Raw genomic sequence first — 6000 nt, 5'->3', positions numbered from 1 at the left:
ATCTGCACTTCCTTCCAGGTAAATTTCTGACAGCTTGATGGACAAGTCCCCGTATGGTGGCCTTTCACCTACCTATTGGTGCCAGGAAACTCTTGACTTGAAATAATTAGCAACATTTACATGCTTTACATAACATGGACAACCCTGTCACATGAATGCATGATCAGATAAGAAACTTGTTTCTTCTCCTCAGTCAACCAGACAACTTACCAGCAATGGCACTGATCATTATTGTCCTTGAACCTATTCCTCTCTTTCATTTTCTCTTAATTAATCCCAGTTCAAAACTTCCAGTCTTCAAGAGCAGTCTGGAGATAAACCAGCTATCTTCCTTTCACTCGCTTTTGCGAAAGCTTGTAAATCTTCACGTGTCGTAATGTGGCTCTTTGGCCAGGCGTGTCTGCTTGGCCAAAGCCATCCAATCTCTATATCAGCTTCTTTACAGCTGCTACAGTGGGGGCCAGAGTGATGATTCCTATCTCTGCTCTGCCCATTGAAGTAGCAGATCCTGTAATGCTCTGCTCCTTTCATCACAAACCAATCAAGATCTGTCTACACAACAAACAGCTTTGCATCCCCCTTGGTTGGATGTAGCCATGGGGATTTTAGCTCCAGTTAGCCATGCATATTGCTTTGGTATCTATATATCTTGTTATGCATCTTCAGGAGTGTTAAATGATTTCCCAAACAGACTGTGAGGGAATGCAAATGATTACAAACGGGGACGCGATGAAATGACTGTGAAGAGATTGAAGAGATTCTGATGTGTGGTTAGTAATTAAAAGAAAAAAAGTAAAACTATTACAAACATAATCCAAATGCCATTAATCACAATAAGTTTTGTGTTGTGTTGCCACGATAAAATGTTAATCAGACCAAATTCTGGTCATATTCTGCATGCATGGTGCTCTCTTTCAGGAGCACTGCTCACTCCGGATCTTATTAAGCATAATTGGCTTTGATGGACATCCTGTCACCCATCAGTCTCTCTGTTGCACTGGCAGATGACAGCAGCCCTGACTGGGCTGCTCCCATTAACTCTCAGAGAAATAGTGGAAAACCAGCAGAATGAAATATTGGTAATGTCACTTCATTGCTCTAACACACATCAGGGAGCAGATAACGGTGAGCTCAGCCGAAATCTCTTTTCGTTTTCTTTTTTTTTTTTAAATTGCTGACGCACAAAAAAAATTGTACACACAGGCAGACAAGTATAGGCTTCAATATTACCCACATCCACATGCTAATCAACACCCTAACCCCACACCTTTTCTAAAAATGAGGCTTCTTAACACCTCCGGCTCAGCCAACCTGACTCTTTCCACATTGTCCAGCCATTATGGCTTCCCTAATAGGGTCATCATGGGAAATGCATGTATGTGTGAATGTGTTGCTGAGAAAAAGAGAGAAGGGCTGCAAGCCCCCTGCACAGTGATGCTCTGACTCCTCACAGCGTTTCCAATTGTAGGATGTGATCTGGTCATTATTACCACTGTATGACGTACAGCGTTGCAAAGCTTGGCCTGTTCCAAATTCACATGTTGTTACCAGCCTAATTAGCGCTGTCTGGCTCAAAGCTGCGGCTCATATAGCTGTTTCCAAGGACGCCAACCATAAGTGGAAGTCTCTGTCTGGTCCAGAAACACAAGGAAGAACTATCAAAAGGTGTGTGGGCATGAGAAAGACAAAGGAAACGCTATAATCAGATCCACCACACCCTTAAACCACTTACTTGCTTCTAAACATGGCCGCAAAAGCACAAAGAGGCTAAATCAGCAGCCAGCACAATAGACAAAGGAAATCTTTACCACGAAAAGGCTTTAGAAGGGCATGTGTAAAGATAAGGAAAGAAAATGCTGGGCCATGTTGTGGAGGCTTTTAATTGAACACAACAGGTCTGATCCCAGTGATAGCTTGCAGGTTCCTGCGAGATCAGCTAATGAGAAATCAATGACAACAACGAGCAAACTGCGTGTCAGAGCAGCTGACCCCTCACGACAATGTTATTTGGGCTTTTAAAGTACAGACAGAGCACTTAAGCCTGCTGATTGACATGCAAGTTGGAATACAAAGATCAGATTTTTTGTTACAGTTCTCTGATCAAAAGCCAAAAATGCCACAAAAGTGATTTTTTTTTTTTGACAACTGTTGACTTGTGAGTATTGCTCAGCAGAAAGTTCACTATGTGCAGATATAAATCCTGGAGCTGAATATGATGGGTGATGCAGCAGGCAGGTGATTGATTGAGCGTTCCACACCAGTTATCAGAGGAAGTATAAACCTGTATGGATGCAGTGGCGTGGGAAACCACAGGTGATGGATCTGTCCCCACACATTGCATCATCTGTCTGCCTGTCTTCCACACAGATTTGTCATTACTGAAAGGAGAGGGAGAGCAGCAGAAAGCAGGGAGGGAAGGTGACCGAGCTGTTGATTGCCTGAGTTGTAGGTGAGGAAACTATCACAAGGATGTGACAGGGTGATGGTTTGAATTAGTCTTTTGTGTCCCTGCATGTGGAGAAAGGATTTAGGCAGCTTTTCAATGAACAGGAGGATGTCACCGTGGACAAAACTAGAGCTAGTCTACACAAGGAGGCTGCAAAAACTACAAAAGATGTGCTGCTGTTTATTGGGTAAAACACTTAAAGTATACACGCTTCAGGTTGTGGAGCATGATTACACTGAACAGACCTAAAACTGCCTCATTGGAAAACACTTCCATTTGTCATTCTTTGGTTCATTACCTGCTTACTCCTACTTACACTCGTGACTCCTTGGAAAAAAAACCTTTCATTTGGAGGTCGGTGGGAGGATACCCACACCCCTCTGAACCATCAAGGAGGAATTATGATGTTATCAGTAAGTCATCATGCGAATGCTAAACCCATCTACAGCGGCGGAGTGTGCATTGTGCAAGAAATGAGTAGCAGACTTGATAAAAGCCACAAACTGCTGGAGAAGAGAAGCAAGGAAAAATATTCCTACACTTTGCTGCATCATTAGATTAAGTTTAAAGGGGTGCTGTTATGGTATTTGGAGTTTTCTGAGCTTTCTACAGTGTTACAGTGTTGAATCCTCATCAGACACGTGAATGGCACTGTTTTTTATCACCTAAACGCATGTTTGAGTTTCAGTTTGAGTTCCAGCACTCTCGGTGTTCAGTTTCCATGGCGATGAAAAACGCGTCATTTTAGAGAGTTTTTTCTACTTGGAAATCCTTGTGACGTCCCGGGGGATAAGGTTCGGTGATTGGTTACCTTCTACTGGTTAACAAGGGCATGTACAAATACATCAGGCGGGTGGAAAACGTGGGATAAAGTTATTTCCAACGATGGTTGGTGAGTTTACCAAAGAGAGGCATCCTGCTGCATTCGTTGCTGTGGGTTGCTGTTTTCCACTTCGTTTTCAGGGTCTGATTCAGGTTCCAACATGTAGGGCTGTATGCTATGTGTTGACATTGTATTTTGTTTTTTTATTGAGTTCATATGAGCCTAATCCTTCTGTTGATGAGATGTTACAATAACGGCGAAAGCAGTTGCGGAGGCGGGGCTTAATGCAGAAGAGTCTCAATCCACTCGTTTTGCCCACAGGCTGATCTGACAGCCTACGGAGAGGGTCGGTCTGAAGTAAATAAAGCGATTTGTGACAATAACTCGATCAATCCCAGCCCTTCTGGGCTCAGAAATAAAACTAAATTAGCCTGAAATGCACATAATAGTTCTATTTTAAACAATAATAGTGATCGTTTTATTTTTTTCAGACACCTAAAAACATGTCAACTAGTGGCATACTGACACTATGTTTGGCAGTGAATTTATAAATAAATACATCTCTTTATGTTTACTTTTTATTGTAGAAATTAAATATAAATTTTGAGTTCAATGAAGATTTTTGAGTCTGAAAAACATCCATATGTAGATATAATTTGACTAATAGTTGCATAAGAGATATTTCCCAATTTTTTTTTAAATTAAGACTGATATGTTTACATGCATTTCAAAGGTCTGTTTTAAGTTAACCTCACACGCAAGAATTCAGCCAAATACACAGATTGGGAGCATCACATGATATTTTTACACAATAACCAGAGGTATCTGTACTGTGACGAAACTGTGGATGATATGACTCCTCTGTCGGAACTGATCTCACACTGTGTCCTTTAAATTGCTTGACAGTGTAAAGACACAGTGTACAGATTCAAGGACAGAAGTCAGAGACAGGTTTTTCTCTAATATACAAACAAAATACTCCACCAGATTTTCATGTCAGTTTGTATAAGTGTCACACAGTATAATCTACTGATCTTTGTTTTTGACAACTGTTGTGGAATTTATCCGATGAGAAATAAATCTATAAATCAGCTATTTTCTGTTCAATTTATTAACCATGTACAGATGTTGCGGGCGAGAAGTCTCGAGAGCTCTGCCCCTGTTCAGAGTGCTACAGTGTTCTTTCCTGGCAGCACTAGTCAAAACAACTGCTAGCTTGGAGATAACAACAGTCAAAGCTGAAACAGGCCTTGAACAGAACACTTAGTTTTATGCATGAACCTACTAAAGCAAGCTTACTGAACTACTCTAACTATGCAGAATATATATCTTGTACTACTTAAAAGAAACTTAATAAATGAGTAACATATTAAAACTACACTATACGCATAAATTCCACCACAACAACTTTTTGTGTGTGTGTGTGTGTGCGTGTGTGAGACCATGGAAAAGGACATAATACAGCCACCAGAGTATTGACAGAAACCACACTTATTGCTGTGGTTTGTGGGATGACATTTGTAAATTCAGTCTGCAACATACACAAATGTAGTGCAAAAACAAAATCCATATTACTATTAAAGCTGTGATGGATGCCACGTTAAAAATGTTCCATTCATGTCAGTCTTCATGACTGAAATGATTCTCATTTCATGCTTGTATCCTGATTTACTGCAAGGCTGGGGTAGCTGTGAACTACACACACTTTTTACTGTAAGTGGGAATAATCTGTGGGAGTGTTAATATGAATGTGGCCCCAGTGACACTTTTTGCACATCTCCGTGTAGCCTCTTTCTGCACATCAACAGTTGAAATTTGCAGTTTGAAGTGGATTTTAATTTGTGCAGCAGGTCAGATCAGAATAGAATATGACTAGATTTTGGTAAGTCAGTGTTTGGATTTCAAATACATATGACCATCTGCTGCTCCGTTAAATCAGTCCTATCGCTTTAGAAAATCCTTTAAAACTACAGAACCACACAACAGTTTCTTCATCCCTTTAAGCCTTTTTCTCTGTCTGTGCTGAAATCCTACCTTGTTAGCGATTCCTCTCAGGAAACATTGCCCACCTACTTCAGCTCAAAAACATTCTGCTAGCCGGATTTTCTCTCTCAAAATAACAGTCAGTGACTCTGAAATGAAAATGTCCTAAAGTAAGCCTGTTTGTTATCCTGTCAGGGATTGCACAATTTTCCAAACGGAAAAAACATATGACCGATACAAGACTAATGTAATAATGGACATTTAAATGGAATGTTTTTAACCTTTTTGTTTATCTACTTTTTAACGCATAACATCACACCACAGTCTGAAAATGCACAGATGAGAAGACCATCCATCCATCCATCCATTCATCCATCCATTTTCTTGATGCTTAGTCCAATTAAGTGTCGCAGGGATTGGGCGAGAGGCATGGTACACCTAGGACAGGTCGCCAATCCATTGCAGGGCCATCGCAGGGCCAACACAAAAAGATAAACAACTATTCATACTTCAATTAATGTAACATGCATATCTTTGGACGATGGGAGGAAGCCAGTGTACCTGGAGAGAACCCATGCATAGATGGGAAGAACAAACTCCACACAGGCAAATGAGAAGACTAGTATCTGTATTTTGAATTTTCCTGAATTGAATGTAGGGAAGATTTGATTCTGATCAAATTCAGAGCAAGAAGAGTCCAAATGTCTCATTTAAGAGAAAAAACTATAAAAATGATTGATCAACTTTA

Source organism: Telmatherina bonti (genome assembly GCF_933228915.1).
Source record: "Telmatherina bonti genome assembly, chromosome: 22".
NCBI classification, from domain to species: domain Eukaryota; kingdom Metazoa; phylum Chordata; class Actinopteri; order Atheriniformes; family Telmatherinidae; genus Telmatherina; species Telmatherina bonti.
This window is presented reverse-complemented; position numbering follows the sequence as displayed.